Source organism: Pseudophryne corroboree, chromosome 3, assembly GCF_028390025.1.
Source record: "Pseudophryne corroboree isolate aPseCor3 chromosome 3, aPseCor3.hap2, whole genome shotgun sequence".
Lineage (NCBI taxonomy): Eukaryota > Metazoa > Chordata > Amphibia > Anura > Myobatrachidae > Pseudophryne > Pseudophryne corroboree.
The window spans coordinates 515,804,115-515,822,446 of record NC_086446.1 but is presented as its reverse complement, the minus strand read 5'-3'; positions in this window follow the sequence as shown (position 1 = coordinate 515,822,446).

The window sequence follows — 18,332 nt, the reverse complement described above, 5'->3', positions numbered from 1 at the left end:
TTTCTTTGTTTATTGGAGCCACACACTCTGCAAAATTGTCCTTTTATGTGACTATCTGTACTTTTGCCCCATTGGTGTTGGGGTTACCCTGGTTAAGGGCCCACAATCCTCAATTTGACTGGGTCTCTGGGGAGATTCTTAGTTGGGGTACTGATTGTTTCAGGAGTTGCTTGAGCCTTCCAGTCAGGCTCTCGCAGCTAAGTTTGCCAGGATTGCCAGGGTGTTATGCAGATTTTGCGGACGTGTTCTCCAAAAAAGTTGCAGAGGTACTACCTCCCCATCGCCCCTATGACTGTGCCATTGATTTGTTGCCAAATGCTAAGCTTCCCAAGAGCAGGTTGTACTCCCTGTCACGTCCTGAGACTCAGGCTATGGCAGAGTACATTCAGGAGAACTTGGCTAAGGGATTTATCAGACCTTCACAGTCTCCAGTTGGGTCGGGGTTCTTCTTCGTGGGTAAAAAGGACGGTTCGTTGCGACCCTGCATCGACTTCAGGGAATTGAACCGTATCACGATTAAAAACTCATACCCACTGCCTCTCATTTCGGTCTTGTTTGACCAGCTTCGTACTGCCACCATTTTTTCTAAGATTGACCTACGCGGTGCGTACAATCTAATCCGAATAAGAGAGGGGGATGAATGGAAGACTGCCTTTAATACCCACTCAGGGCATTATGAATATTTGGTGATGCCTTTTGGGCTCTGTAATGCCCCGGCAGTCTTCCAGGATTTCATGAATGATGTGCTCAGGGAATATTTGGATAGATTCTTAGTTGTATACTTAGATGACATCCTAATCTTCTCCCATTCCCTGGAGGAACATCGGAAGCATGTACGCTTAGTCCTCCAGAAACTCAGAGACCACCGGCTTGGGGCGAAGCTGGAGAAGTGTGAATTTGAAGTTCAGCAAATCGCATTTCTAGGATATATTATCTCCCCAGAAGGTTTCCAAATGGAGGGTTCCAAGGTACAGGCAGTCCTGGATTGGGTGCAGCCCACTAGTTTGAAGGCGCTTCAGCGTTTCCTGGGCTTTGCGAATTTTTATAGACGATTTATCGCTGGATTTTCGTCTATAGTGGCGCCCTTGGTGGCACTCACTAAGAAAGGGGCGGATGTTGCTCACTGGTCTTGTGAGGCTAAAGCGGCTTTTGCCCGTCTCAAAAGGGCATTTGTTTCGGCCAAGGTGCTGCGACACCCAGATCCAGAGCGTCCTTTTGTGGTGGAGGTGGATGCCTCTGAGATGGGTATTGGGGCAGTGCTTTCTCAGATGGGAGTGTCTGATAATCGCCTTCATCCCTGTGCTTACTTTTCCCGTAAATTTTCGCCTGCCGAGATGAATTATGACGTGGGTAACCGGGAATTGTTGGCTATTAAGGATGCACTCGAGGAGTGGAGACACTGGCTTGAGGGGGCTAAGTTTGTGGTCTCAATTCTCACTGACCATAAGAATCTGGCATATTTAGAGTCAGCGAAGCGTCTCAATGCCAGGCAGGCACGATGGGCTTTGTTTTTTGCTCGCTTTAATTTTTTGATAACATATCGCCCTGGGTCAAAAAACATCAAGGCTGATGCGCTCTCGCGGAGTTTTGCTCCAATCCAGGAGACCACCGAGGAGCCGTTGCCCATTGTTTCCCCATCATGTATTAAAGTGGGCATTACCCAGGACCTCTTATCATTAGTCCTTAGAGCACAGGAGCAGGCTCCTCCAGACCTTCCGGTAGGTCTTTTGTTTGTGCCTCCTAGGTTAAGACAGCGAGTGTTCCTGGAATTCCATGCCAAGAAGTCGGCAGGTCACCCGGGTATTGCCAGAACTCGGGAGTTGCTATCTAGGGCGGTGTGGTGGCCCTCGGTGGCTAAGGATGTGGATCAGTGGGTTCGGGCATGTGACATCTGTGCCCGAAATAAGACTCCTAGAGGGGTTCCTGTTGGCCCATTACATCCACTCTCTATCCCATCTAAGCCATGGACCCACATTTCAATGGATTTTGTGGTGGACTTGCCCAAATCCTCGGGGATGACAGCCATCTGGGTTGTCGTTGACAGGTTTTCGAAGATGGCGCACTTCGTTCCACTGGTTGGGCTGCCATCAGCCAGACGCCTGTCTGAATTATTTATGCTGCATGTTGTGCGTCTCCACGGGTTGCCACTTGATGTGGTCTCTGACCGCGGATCCCAGTTTGTGGCCAAATTCTGGAGGGCATTTTGTTCCGATCTCCAGATTTCTGTCAGCTTGTCGTCAGGCTACCATCCGCAGTCTAATGGGCAGACTGAAAGGGTGAACCAGTCCTTGGAGCAGTTCCTCAGGTGTTATGTCTCCAAGTGTCAGACTGACTGGGTTGCTCATCTGTCCATGGCGGAGTTTGCCTATAACAACGCGGCTCACTCTGCTACAGGGATCTCTCCCTTCCTTTGTGTGTATGGGCATCATCCTAAGGCCAATTCTTTTGACCCCCTGGACTCCACGCCTGGTGGTTCCTCTGTGGTTTCGGTCCTTAGAGGTATTTGGCGGAAAGTGAAGAAAGCCCTTGTGTCTGTGTCATTAGTGACCAAAAGGGTTTTTGATAAGCGGAAAAGACCCTGCAGCTTCAAATTAGGAGACTTCGTCTGGTTGTCTACCAAGAATTTGAAGTTGAGACAGCCATCTCATAAGTTAGGGCCCCGGTTCATCGGCCCTTATAAGATCACCAGGGTTATCAATCCGGTGGCATTTCAGTTAGATCTGCCCCGTTCTTTGGGTATCAATAAAACATTTCATTGTTCCCTTTTAAAACGGGCGATTAGTAATCCTTCTTCCAGTGGAAGACCTTCCCCTCTTCTGATACGTGGCCAGAGGGAGTTTGTTGTTGAAAGGATTCTTGACTCCAAGGTGGTTCGGGGTCGGCTGTCATTTTTGGTGCACTGGAAGGGGTATGGCCCGGAGGAGCGGTCGTGGGTGCGCAGTTGTGATCTTCATGCCCCCAGACTGATACGCTCTTTCTTCTCGCAGTTCCCCGATAAACCCGGTGGTAGGGGTTCTTTGACCCCTCGTCAGAGGGGGGGTACTGTTAGGGTCTCCTGCCCTGTGCTGCCACGTCGTCATGGCAACCGGGAGACAAGTGCTAGTGGAGTAACCTGAGCGCAGCTGATACTCCGGTTCGGGTCTTTTGCTGTGCAGTGGTTATAGGCTCTGTGCACGGCAGGGGATCCGGTGCTGGTTTTTGTGCTCACAGTCTGTGAGGTCTGAGTGGGGCGTGGACAGCACCTGCTTTATAAGGCCTCTTTTCAGGGTAAGCAGATGCTGCTGAATCTTTGTTGGTTAGTCAGTTCATGAAAGTTAGCCAGTACTGTGTAGCTTTGTATTTGTTTGTTGCTTACTGCAAATAGGCCTGGGGATTTGGTATTACACTCTGCCAATCCAGACCTAGCAGTAAGACTGGAGTCAGTCGTTTAGCTTGCTGGGGTTCTGTTACTACTCTGTGAACTTAGCAAGTTTGCGGCTGTATTCTAAGACTTGCCTGTCTAATCCTGTCTCACTGTGCTAGGTGTCAGGGGTCAGTTTAGTGGCAGTAAGCTAAAACCTGTGCACTGCAAGTGAGAAATAGGATTGTGGAGACTCTCCTTGTGTCTATCATTCCATCTCTGACCAAGGAGTTTACTGCCACACCCGTTGGTAACCCTTTAGGGTTTTGCTGTTGCCCTTAGCAACAGCATTTCGGGTTCTCTATGTATTAAAACACAACATCTTGCTTTTTCCATCTGTGCAGTTCTAATACAAGGGAGATACCCAGTTCCTTAGCCTCTGGGCTTCTCTGTTCACTTTGTGTGTATTTTGTTACCCTATTACCTTCTGTGTACGTTATGTCATATTCCCCAGTTTGTCTGTGAGTCCATTTGTTTTGCATAACAGTTCAAACACCAGTACATTCCTGCAGACACTGGAGTGCATAACAGTTCTGACACCAGTACTTTCCTGCAGGCACTGGTGTGCATAACAGGTTTCAGATAAAAGAATCCCTTAACTGCCAATCCTCTTATGTAATTTACCTGTTAAGATGTAAATGTGGAAAACAATATAAAGGCCGCACCATACGTACTTTCCATATTAGATTTATGGAACACAAGAGAAACATCTTAAGTGGAAATAAACTACATCCCCTTTCAAATCATATTGCAATGTGTCAAAATCAAACCCTTGATGGACTTTTTGCTGTGGCAATTGAACAAATAAAAGTGACATCAAGAGGAGGTGATCGTTATGGAAGGTTATGTAGAAGGGAAGCCTTCTGGATTTACAGAATGAATACACTATTTCCTAATGGACTGAATGATGTTATTGAGATGAATAATATTTGAAGTTTATCTTCCTTCAGCTCCAGTATTCAGGGTTTTCTCTCTCTTTCCCCTCACTTTTCTTCATTATCTTCATCTCTCTTTGCTGTATTCATGTGAAATACCAACAGTCTTTTTCTGGAGTGGGAATAACATGGATACAATAGAAAATAGCAGAGGATATAATTAACTGTGTGTACTGATAGGCGGATAGAAGACAATTTCTCTATCTGTCCTAAGTAGCAGATCTTAATTTTAATGTTAAAGTGGTTCCTGTGTATTTCTCTCATGGTTTATAGATAAATAGGTATATATATTTTCCTTATACAAAGGGTATTTGTATATACTTTAAGGAGAAGTCTATAGTAATATTTCTGGTTATACTAGTAGCATTATTTTATTCTGTTATAAACTGTGTATGACGGAGGTAGAAACTCTCCAAATGTTATATTTCTATGCATTCAGCGGTGACATATGATTAATTTTTATGTTAAAAGGTTTTTATATGAGTATATACTCAATCAATGGAATATATATAATTTTAGAATAAATAAATATAAGTGTGTATTTATGAAATAATATAATCTTATAGATAACATATTTCATGTCTGCAAGATAGATGATATTAATTGAGGAATAAAGCAAGGTGTTTAGTGTTTGATAACAGGTATCCTAATGTAGCAGGTGTAATGATTAAAGCATTAATGAAAGCGCTATTTACAAACTTGGAAGCGTGAAAGAGTTACTGAACACATGCGGCAATCAAAACCGTGATGATTGCTCTCCGGAGTGACAACGAGGCGTGAAGTACATGGAGTGCGCCTGCGCGGCTAATGACATGAAAACACTTCTGACGAAGCCGCTGAGACCGTAGGGAAGGCGGAGAAACGCGTAAAGTTCTATCCGGGACGCTCACCACCTAAATGAGACTGCATCTGCATGTTTGCACTGGGAAACCATTCCACGTTTAGATCTCTGTACCTCAGTCTCCCAGAAAAGACTGCCACGTAATGATCAAGCACCTAGCAGTCAGGGAGGAAGGGGGGTTTGAAACTTAACGTGTGGAAATTAGATATCTCAGTCCCCGTGAAAAGACTGCCACAAAAAAGGTACGGCAACAGCAGCCGGGGAGGACGTGAGCATTGTTTATAGCTCATTACTGCATCAGTGATATTTAAAGTAGCTGGCCAGCTGATTACATACAATTGTACAATTGTGGACACTGGACTTACGAATATAGGAATCGAATGTCCATAACTCTCTGGTTGTCAAGAATCACATCAGGGGAGTCCATTAACTAATTTATGTCCATCTGAATGTAGTTTAATTGACTTGGGTGATACTTTTATGGAGCTGCTGCCAGTGTAATACTGCTGATACATTGTTGAAGATTAGCTACAAGGTAGCGCTGGATATGTAAACAGAGCTTTTCCTGCATATATGTTTGGCTTTAAACTATAGGTTAAAATTGCTGGATTATTTAATGCAGATAATTTTATTAGATGGTGATGTGTTTTAAAGTTTATACACTTGTCCCAAGGTTATAATCAATTGTTTTAATTAAATAAAAAAACTTTTTATTCATTGGTTGAGGCTTTTTCTGTGCACTGCAATTCTGTTGCTTTTTAGATCTGTTTACAAGAATGTGGTTTAAATGTGAGTCCAAAGAAAGAGGAGTGGGGTGGGGCGGTTATTTGGTCATTTTCTGAGATTAATAGAAATGATGGAATAGGGGTTCTATTTAGGAATAAGAATATTAAGGTGGATAAATATTATGTGATTGTGCCGGGTAGGTGTATAATAGTTTATTGTAAATATAAATATTTTTGTTTTAGAGTGTGCAATATTTATGCACATGCTGATAAAAACATGCGGAAAGATTTATTTGAAAAACTGAAATAGTTTTTGTTTCGTAAATTGGCAATGTTGATAATGAGGAATTTAAATTGTTTACTAGAGGAGGGAGGTAGAGTTGGGGGTGGGGGGAATCAATTGGATACCACTAGCAGGATTTATGTTTGAAGAATGTTGTTAGGGTTTGTAAAATTGATCCAGCTCCCTTTTTTTTTCAGATAAAGGGACTGTCAAATTTAGAGATTGGATTATATATTTTAAGTAGGAATTTGATTTTGAATAATTGTGCACAAAAGGAGGTTCCATTTTCTAATCATATGTTACTTATGTGTGAAATGGAACTCAATGTGGATATAGTGGGAGGGAGAGGTATTTGGAAAATAAATACAAGTCTTCTAGAGGATGAGGCAGTATTATACGTCTTGGGACAGATCTTAGTTGCCACTAAAGCTGCTATAGCTCAATTATGGAAAACAGATAATGTCCCGTCCCTGGTAGTTATACAACAAAAAGTCCATAGGCACTTTGTTTATGAAACAGCTGAAGCCAGATACTTGCCCTCTTCTTCCTCTATTCTCATGAAATGGTCCAAATGGTCTACATATAATACCGAACTAGATTCTTCATTTGTAGTTGCCCCGATATTTGCTGTGACAGAGTTAAATGAGCTCAATGCCCCCTGGCCGCCTATTTCTCTCTGTATCCTGTGCATTAGCCTATTTATGCATATGTGCCTATCGTAGATCTTTACAGTATATTTTTGTACACTTCACCAAAAGTATGTAACCATGTATTGTAGTGTATTTCACTTTATGTCTGGCTCTGAACCCTCCCCCAATGTTTTCCCTACTTCTTTTTTTTTCTGTTTCCCTGACTTATTTGTACAAAAAAGAGAGAGGAGGATTCCTTTTTTTCTTCCCTCTCACCTTTCAATAAAAATTTAATGTTTAAAAAAAAAAGATCTCATCTTATTAAGAAGTATTTTAGTTGGGGTATGCGTAAGAATGATTTTAAGAATATTATACAATAGTGGGAATGGGTTAAGAAGGAAGGTAAATTCTTTTTTGGGAAACGGTAAGATATGTGCAGATTTGAGAAGGAGGAAGTATGAGGACTTGCATAGGAAGCTAGAATTTTTGAATAAATTAAGGAATGATGGGATGTGTGTGGAAGAAGAAATTAAAAGTGTTAGGAGTTAGATAAGTAAAGTATTGGAGGCAATGGCGAAGGAGAGTATTTTTCAAGCAAAGGGAAAAAAGTGCACTCTGTTTTTTTTTTAAGAAAGCAGTTTCAGGAAATAGGAATGTTAATGAGATCATGGATAAGAATGGTAAAGAAGTTAAAGGGCAAGTTGTGAAGCGTGCTATTTTTATCAGGATTTGTACCAGAACAAATGGAGAGATGAGAGATTTGAGAAGTATAAACAAGTTACAGATGTAGCCACTTTTATCTTGACTGGCGTTTGTCCCGATCGAGCATACACAGCGTACTGGGGCGTAGGGAGGCACGCCTAGTCACAGAGAAGCGTATCTAATCTCACGGAGGCAGACAGAGCGTTTGGCATTACCTTTACGTGTACTACCTGCGATCATCCACCAGATGTCGCTTTTTACAATCACCACTGCGCATGCGTGTGATCTCCCGTAAAATACAATACTGAAATATACTGTATAGTAAAGACTACTTTACTAGTGCGTCTCGTTACGCTGCATACAGTATGTACGGCTTCTCGTTACGCTGCATTATTTAATACAGTATATACAGTACAGATGCAAATAGTACAGCATACAGTATATGGTCCATTTACAGTACTTTAGGAATATGTAAGCGTCCAAGTCCTGGAGACAAAGCAACATAAAACCAGTAGTGTACACTGACGCAAATGGACGTGTTAGAAGTTCATTATTGCCTAATGATATTAGGAATATTGTACAGTATGTTAGCATCCTAATCCCGTAGCCATTATGGCATAATCAAAACCAATGGATTTATTCATCTGTCTGCGGCAAAGTGGTGAAGTGTTCTGCTTCCTATACTCAGAGTCCCGTGTTCGAGGGAATTCAGGTCATGTGAAATACACAAACGCCGAATATCTACAGTACTGTTTTGCTCAGTCAGAATACATTCATTTATACTCATTACCGCTGTGTATTTGCATTTATCGTAAAGAATCGCTCCTGCAGATCTACTCTGATTTATGTGAAACTTGTGTGCATCCTTCCATTGGATGTATTAGAGTGAAAAAAAAAAGAATATTAAAGTGAATGTCATGGGAACACATAAAAAAAAGTCTGCACTTCCTTCTCATTGATGTTGGTTTATGCCGTAGGGGACTCGGACGCTCATATAATTGCATTTCAAAGGCAGGGTATTTTCCATCGTCTCCCCCTACCCCCATCGCCCTTCCCCCCTGAAAGCCTGCACAGATCATGCAATAGACAGGGAGGGAATTCAGGTCCTGTGCAAAACGCAGAAGATCTCCAGTACTGTTTTGCTCAGTAAGTTGCATCAGAATACACTCATTTATAATCATTACCGCTGTGTAGTTGCATTTAGCGTAAAGAATCGCTCCTGCAGATGTACTCTGATTTATGTGAAAATTGTGTGCACCCTTCCATTGACTGTCTTACAATGAAAATAAAATAATATGTACTGTAAGTGAATGTCACGGGAACACATTACAATTAAAAAAAAAAAAAAAACGGCACATCAGGACTCGAACCATGAACCCCCAGCGTGGGAGCCTTCATCGCTAGCCCATGACGCCTCATGAGAGATTCACAATTTCATGTGTAAAAGTACAGCAAACAGCGCCCGGCGCCCTCCCCATTGGTGTTGGTTTATGCCTTAGGGGACTCAGACGCTTGCATTTCTAAAGCACGGCATTTTCCACCATCTCCCGCTAGCCCACCATTCCCATTATGCCTTAGGGAACTCAGACGCTCATGTACTGTACATGTATTTTAAAAGCACGGTGTTTATACATTGTACTGTATATTCTTCCTTTTCCACAATTAGTTGCGTCTCCATACACATACAGTAGGTCACCATCTTTTTCCACCGCCTCCTGTTACGCCTACAGTATTAACATTACAGTCATCAGACCAATTGCCAGAGCTGTAGATCAATCCGCCGCTATACTGTACGATCGAAAGTACTGGATTAGTGGAGCATTAGCCACCCAGTGGTGGAGATGTGTAATGCATGCTGAGGTATCTAGAATCGCCTCAACGCGCCTGCCTGTGATTAAACTCAGCTATCGCCTTAGCGTGACTAAACGTCCGTCTAGGAGGAGAATCGGTCAAGATAAAGGTGGCTACATCTGTAAGGAGGAAGATAAAAACAATCTGGTTAAAGAGATTGACCTGGAAGAATTAAGAAGGGCAGTACATGGATGTGCACAGAACAAAACACTGGGTAGTGATGGGATTCCAGTGGAATTTTATTGTACTTTTTGGGATGTTTTGGGAGAGGATGTATTGGAGATATGTAATTATATGAAGAAAAATGGTAATATTGCAAAATCAATGAATGAGGGGATTGTGTTGGTATTTAAAGGGGGCAAAAAAAAAGGAAAAAAAAAATTGGATACAGATTACCCTCTTGAATTGCGATTATAAGAACTTTGCAAAGATTATGACCAATGGGTTTAAGTCTGTGGTGTGGCAAGTAATAGCAGAGGAACAAGTTTGTGGAGTACCGTGGAGGAGGATTAGTGATAATCTTGTATTATTGAGAGATTGCATAGAATATGTAAAAGGGAGGAAAGAGTCAATAGTGCCTTTGTCACTGGACTATGAAAAAGCCTTTGACAGACTATCACATGTTTTTTGTTTAAGGTCCTGGATGTGATGGGTTTTCCATTATATTTTGTTGGAATATTAAAAAGTTTATATATGGAAGCATATAGCAGTGTTTTGTTTAATGGGAATGTTACTGAAAAGATATGTATTAGATCTGGGGAGAGGCAGGGATGCCCATTGTCCCCAATTTTATTTATTTGTGCTTTAGAGCCCTTGTTACACTTATTAAGGAACAATAAGATAGTTGGAGTATTAGAGTTACCAGGGAAAAGTGTGGTCAGTTTGGAAGTAGTCGCTTATATGGACGATGTGTGCATTTTGTGTAAAAATAAAGCATCTTTTGATAAGGTCAAGTTGGTTGCCTTGTTTTGTGGAGCATCGGCTTTTAAAGTGAACTGGCCAAAGAGTAAATACATAGTGTTTGGGAGGGATTTGGAGTTTCATGATAGAGAGGTGGAATGTGTGCAGAGTGAAATTAAAATTCTGGTAATAAAATTTAAGCAAGATCTTAGGGATAGAGAGACTTGGCAGGAGATGGGGTGAAAGTGGCTACAAAAATAGATTTTTGCCGTTTGAGGGACTTATCTTTTACTGGGAAGATATTAGTTATCAAGGCAATAATCCTACCCATGATTTTATATATGTGACTTTGGTTTTTCCACCTAGTTATTTGTTCTTCGGAAGATTAGCAGAGTGGTGTTCTTTTTCTTGGGATCAAAGATGGAGAAAATGAGAAGGGAAATAGTGATGAGGAGTGAGAGGAAGGGAGGGGTTGGCTTCCCAAGTACAGAGGTTTTTTAAAAAAAATATAATTGTAGGTATTCTAAATATTCTGAAAAAATATAATTTTGCTGCGGTAATGGTTGTTTTTGAACCTTGGTGATTCCTTGGCTTTATTGTTTGTGTCTATATATGTCCTTTTCGGTATTGGAGCTTGGAAGGCACTCAGTGTTTTTGTGTGTTTTGTTTGTTTTGAGATGTGACTATTTCAATATGTATATACTAGATTTCATTTGATCGTCGTCGACACGGTAGCCTGTCTTGAGAAAGATCCATGTGTTGGGTCGAAACGTTGACCGATGGCGCACCTGTGAACAAGTTTACACCCATAAAAATATTATTGAACTTTGCTTTTATTGAGTCTATGAGTGCTCCTCCATCCCTGGTGGAACCCCTCTCTATGTTTTTGGACTGACATACGTTCAGGCAATTTACTTGAGTGCAGAATTACAGTGTTATATTTGCTAAGGGCACAATCTTTGTGCTCTTAACTTTCTGACACTCATCATTATCATTTTTTGCTTAACACTCAAGATACATCAAGCACAAAATATACACAGATTATCCTTCTGCAGTGTTAGCATCAACAGTAATATATGACAATGGCGCAAGGAGGAGTATACTTGTTAGACGACGGTTTACTGTCGCAAGCTGAACAAGGGACTATTTTCTATATGGATGATGAGGTTGAAAAGTTACTATTTGACAAGCTGGACTTTGACTCACTTCCAGCTGAAACTGCGGCCGATGTGTTTTATACATTTTTAAAACTTCGCCAACATGAGGTGGAGTTACAGCTGCATGGCCAGTTTTTGTCTGAATATATAAGATGCAAACAGATACCACAAGGATTCCGTCTTAATAATATACCTATACTTGGAAGAAATAACCCTGTGTTTTGCAGCAAATGGTGTAGTATACTCAACAAGTGCTCATTTGATCTAATGGCCCTTGTGATTTTTAGAGGTCAGTAATGACCTCAAGAAGATTAAAGTAGATATTGAATCAGCTGGTGTTACCACTATACCATTGCTGCGAGAAGATAAGACTAGCAACTGGATTGATCGGTTGCAGACACAGGTGGATAGCTTCCGTAAGGAACTCATGTCATTCAAACGTAAGAAGTTGTCTTCGGTAACCTCTGATTACCAAAACCATATCGTATATATAGGTGGTTATTGGGGAATGCCAGCCAAGAAGGTTACGATAGGACAAGTAGGCTGTATCGAAGATGCCGAATACCTCCACCACAGCGTTTTTTGGATCATCTTACTCTACATCTGATACAGACCCTGGTGATTTACAACATGATGAGGCACATTTTTCTTTTTTTTTCTTTTTCTTTTTTAGAATCGGGCAACGTGGTTCCATCAGCCTCAATAGAAGATCCAAGAATCACTGGCCACACACAAGGTGGGGTGGGTAACAAAAGAAGAGGGCGCAGAAGAAGAGTATGAATACTGTATTCAATTTACTGAATCAATCAGAAATAAACCTCTTATCCAGAGGATTGTCCTTTGTTCCAACTGCTAGACATAATACATTTTTAAAATACTGTTGATCTATATAAATTTGGTCGCAGTATTAGACTAAAAGAATTCTTTAATGATAAACCGCATGAAAATAGAAAATCTGTTTAAGACCAAATCACAATTCGATCCAGCATCGTCAAATACCAGTATCAAGACCCTTCTCACAATTGTCCAGAAAGACATCGAGTGTCAGACACTGAAGATTTACGATAATTTGTCCTCCACAGAACATGAGGCACTAATTAAATTAACTTGGTCATTAGACCTGCTGCTAAGGGTGGGGCAGTAGTAATCCAAAATTGGGAAGTTTACGACAGTAAGATTATGCATTAGCTTTCCAAGGGAAAACCTATTTGAAACTTGATTACAATCCGGTTCAGGGTATAAAAAGGAAGTTTGATGGCTTCCTCAAGCGAGGATTAGATAGTGGTTGGCTTAACACAGATCTTTTTGCCTTTTTAACAGTGGAACACCCGAAATGTCCCATCATATATACTCTCCCCAAGATACATAAAACACTTGAAAAACCCCCAGGGAGACCCATTATTGCTGCTGACGGGTCTGTGTTACAACCTCTTGCAATCTACATTGATAGCATTTTACAGCTTCTGGTCACTATGAGCTTGAGTTACATCAAGGATTCCAATGATTTTCTGAAGCTTCTTGGTAAATGTGGTATTGACAGATGAACCGATCCTACTGGCAACTATGGATGTCTGTTCTCTTTACACAGTCATTCCACATGAACATGGTTTGGCCACAGTACGTAAAGCATTAACATCATCAGTAGATCTTGAACAACCATCTGAGTATATATTGGAATTAACACACTTGGTCTTGAGCCTAAATCACTTTAGGTATACGGATGTTTTTTCTTCAGAACTCTGGCACGGCGATGGGGTCAAATTTGGCCCCATCATATGCTTATATTTACATGACAGATTTTGAAACTAATTATATATACCCGCGATATGGGGGACATATACGTCTATATAAACGTTTTATAGTCTGTGTTTTTACTCTGGGCAGGTTCAGAACAAGCATTTGAAGATATGGTAGAAGACCTCAATGGTTTAAACTGTCCTATTAAATTCACATACACTATGTCAACCAAGGAGATCAATTTTCTTGATATTACTGTGTTTATTGGAGAAGGAAAGCTGGCAACAACTTTATTTTGCAAATCGTCTTATCGCAATACTACTTTGCTAGCTAGCAGTCATCACCCTCCAGCACTTAAGGATAACCTTCCGGTTTCACAGTATCTTAGGGTTATGCGCATCAAATCCGAACCTTCTGTCACAGAACAGTTGACAGAAATTACCAGGCGATTTAGTAAACGTGGCTATAACAAGAAAGTTCTATGGAGATGTATTTTGAAAGCTAAGAACATCTATGAAGGTAAAACTATGAGGAGATCACGGTCAGATAATCGTACAATTTTTTCCTACCACCTTTAAGAGTATGTCAAGTAGTATCCAGAGAATATTAAAGAAGATTTGGTCTATCGTCACCTCAGACCCGACTTTACCCTTCACTAGAATGGCCGTGCCGATGATGGCCTATGGAAGGGGACCCAATCTGAAACAGATGTTAATGCGTCCTACGTTGTATCCTGATACCAGGCCAAACCTGGTCCAAATGATGAAAATAAAACCAGGAAGTTTCTCATGTGGTGGATGTGTTACATGTAGGTCTATGTTGACAGGGCCTAAGATTACTCATCCACATACTGGTAGAAAGAGTACTATCATGTACCATCTACCTTGCCACCTTGATTTTGTCATCTATGTGTCAGTATTAATTATAGAAGTTGTCACTACTCAAAATGGAAAAATAATACCCAAGGGTCAATACCTCAGGGTAAGAAGGAATTGTTCAGATAAGTTGACTTTTCGTGAACAAGCTGGGGAAATGACAGTCTCATTTTTAGAACAAGGGTACCCAGAAACATTATTAGAAAAATCCCTTTTAGAAGTCAGCCAGAGAGATAGGAGGTCCCTCCTCTCTCAACCATACTACAACCAACACTTTGAAAAACGTGAGAATAACATAGTTAACGAGTCTTCCATTCATCAGTAAATTCAATGGTTGTGGGGGATATTAAGAAAATTCTATATAAAAACTTTGAGTTGCTCAAATTACATAAGGTTTTGAAACCATGTCAGAGAGAGAGAGGGCGGTTTTCCAAAAAGCTAAAAACCTTAAGAATCATCTTTCACCCAGTTTTTTCCAGGACACAAATAGTTATGGAGAGCCCTAAATAGAAAACAGCTTTTTGATCTCCAGACCCAATGGTTGCTTCCGTTGTGGGAAGACCCGATGTATTACATGTGGGTTTATCCTACACAGAAGCTTGAGTTTTTGTTCTACTTCAACTAGGGAAGTTTTTAAAATAGAACACATCAACTGTCAGAAAATGTATGTAATTTATCTCTTCAATTGTGAATGTGGCAACCATATGTGGGCAGGACCACAAGAAGTCTCAATATTAGATTCCTTGAACATAGGAGAAACATTCATAAAAAAAACATCAACCTCAGTGTATCCAGACATATTCTGCAGGCACATGAGGGAAATCTGAGTGGTCTAAAAATACAAGGGATTGTGTCTATTATTCCCACTCCGAGAGGAGGCAATAGATTTGGTAAACTGTGTACGAGATAGGCCTTCTGGACCTTTACCTTAGGTACATTAGTTCCAGAGGACTTCAATGAAAATATATAACTCAACAATGTCAGATGATTTCAACAAATAAGGTCTATAATTGAGTGAGATGAGGTTTCTATATTTATTCATTGTTGCCTTTTTTTGTTTGTACTTTGTCCTTTATCCTTATATTTCATTGTTCCTCGAATAATATTACATTACATCTATTTTAATATTGAAGTTATTGTTATCATTTATGATAACTTGAATTATAATGCGTTACATCAGATCTAGGTTTAGAGTTTAGAAATGAGAGATTTGGTATTTATACAGGGTTTACCAGAGTTTATCATGATTATTAATTATCACTAGTGCTTTATTTGTGCTATTGTATAAGTATTTTTATTTGTTGAAGTTGAAAACTATAAAATAAATATATAGAAATAAATATAATTGATGTGAGCGGGGGCTTAAACCTTGGTCTCTCTCTGTGAAAGTCTATAGCCCTAATTGATTAGATAATAGGGAGCAGCGCGATGTGGTTAATGGATCTTTTTCAAATTGGACTTAAGTGCTAAGTGGTGTGCCACAAGGCTCAGTATTAGGCCCGCTATTGTTCAATATTTTCATTAACGACCTAACAGAAGGTCTAGAGAGCATGGTGTCAATTTTTGCAGATGATACCAAATTGAGTAAAGTTATAAATACGGAGGGGGATGCTGAGTCGCTTCAGAGCTACTTAGTTAAATTAGAAGCATGGGCAGCAAAATGGAGAATGTGCTTCAATACAGACAAGTGTAAGGTAATGTGCTGTGGTAACAAGAACAAAAATAACACCTACATACTAAATGGGGTAAAATTAGGGGATTCTGTACTGGAAAAGGACTTAGGTGTCCTCATAGATAGCAAACTAAGCAGTAGAACCCAAAGTAGGATTGCAGCAAAGAAGGCTAATATGATATTAGCATGCATAAAAGGGGAATTGATGCTAGGGACGAGAGTGTTATACTCCCGTTGTATAAATCACTAGTGAGGCCACACCTTGAATACTGTGTACAATTCTGGGCACCATACTACAAATAGGATATGCTGGAGCTAGAAAAGGTTCAGAGGCGGGCAACCAAACTAATTAAGGGCATGGAGACGCTGGAATACGAGGAAAGGCTTGCAAGGCTAGGCATGTTTACATTGGAAAAGAGGAGACAAAGAGGGGACATGATCAACATCTATAAATATATAAGGGGACAATACAGAGATCTTGCGCAGGACCTGTTTTTTGTTAGATCAACACAGAGAACTCGGGGACACTTGCTCAGGTTAGAGGAGAGAAAATTCCGCACAATACGGCGTAAAGGCTTTTTCACAGTAAGGACAATACATGTTTGGAATTCCCTGCCTGAGGGAGTTGTAATGGCGGACTCAGTAAACACCTTTAAGAATGGATTAGATAAATTCCTAATGGATAAGGATATCCAGGGTTATGGTGCATAGTCACGCACTATAGTTATTATAAAAAAAGAGGGATAAAACGTAACGGCAGACATCAGCATCAGTCAAAATTTTATACCAAATAATCCTTCATAGGAGACCACAAATAGGTAGAACTCGATGGACAATTGTCTTTTTTTCAACCTTAGATACTATGTTACTATGTTACTAACCACTACGCTATGAACAGTGATCTGTTATCATGTGTTTACCATTTGTATTTATGGGGTTGCTGTTGGAGAAATCATGTAGACATTTAGAACTAGATACTTAAAAATTATGAATGTTTTTTGAAAGATTATAAGTATATAACAATGTTGTTTGATTAGCCACCATTCTGCTTGGTTTGAAAATGGTTGTGTAAAATTATGATGTTTTAAAGGTTGACACATATGATGCATAATCGAATGCTAATACAGCTGATTACACATACACAATAGGTGTGAATATCACTTGTTCTGAATAGTGATTGGATCCTTTGGGTTTAAAAGGTGCTTCTGGCACTCTGTTATATCCTCTGACGAAACCGCAGGTATACAAGTGCGGAGAAACACGTAAGGACTAAAGATTTGCACCCATCTGATACATTGCCTTACCAGTATCCACTCTGCTAACCAGCCCAGCCAAGTATGAGACTTGAATACATCATGGTATCCTTCAAATAAGGACGGTAACATCACTGGTGGTTGTGGAATATACTTAAGGATCTGGTAAGAGAGACCCTGGGGCAGATTTATTAAGCCTGGTGAAGTGATAAAGTGGAAGGTGATAAAGCCCCAGCCAATGAGCTCCTAACTGTCATTTTTCAAACCCAGCCTGTAACATGGAAGTTAGGAGGTGATTGGCTGGTACTTTATCACCTTCCACTTTATCACTTCACCAGGCTTAATAAATCTGCCCCCCTGTTTTGCACATATGCAAAACACTTGAATACGGACATCACTGCTGTGGGCACAGATGGAAGCATAGTGCCGCTCCAACATTGAAAATCTCCGGCGCCCTCCCTCTGCCCTTATCTTTAAAATTTAACGGAGGAGGAATCAGCATTGTGTCTGTAAATCAGACCATAACCTCATTTATGCCATTACCGTTATAAAGAACTGCAGCTTGTGATTATCAATGGGTCCAACATTTGTCTGAAAAGAAATTTCAGAGGCATTTGTATCTGTGCTAATTATATTTTCCTACAATAGATATTCAAAGCATGGATCTCTTTTTTCCCAATTTTAATAGGATATGTTATAATTAGTGACTTGAGTAATAGCTATATTAATAATAATACAAATTTTATATTTGTTTTGTTATGTGTCGACTGTCTTGTTATGATTAATTTTTTTACTTGTCTTTTAGATACAGTATAATTAATAAATTTTTAATTTATCATATAGCGCTCCCTTGATATATATTTAATATTTCTATCTATTTATTCATGTTAGTATGCCCATGCGGTTTATATTACGTTGGCCTCACCACAAGAACATTTAGTGATCAGATGGCTAAACACCGTGCATCCATTTGGGAAGCTATATAAGGGAGCCCGGGAGGCAGATGTCAGTATACTGCTCTCTTGCGTGCTGAACAGATGTCTCCTGTGGTGGTCTTGAAAAAGGCTCTGCAAAGCCGAAACGTCGACATGTATGTGATGACTTCAATGGTCTAAATAAAACTTTTTATCTTTGGAAATTGATTGGTGAGTGCCCTCTATTTGAGACCCTCAGCAGGGTCTTGAAGATAATCTGGTATATATATATATATATATATATATATATATAAAGTCCCAAATGACCCGGCACTCCTCACGCTCCCCAGCGTATTGGTTATTGGTTAAACTGCTCCCGTGCCTTTCCTCCTGGAACTGCGTCCAATGTACAAATGCTGGCAATAAGGACGGCACTTGGAGACTTTCAAAGGTAGTAA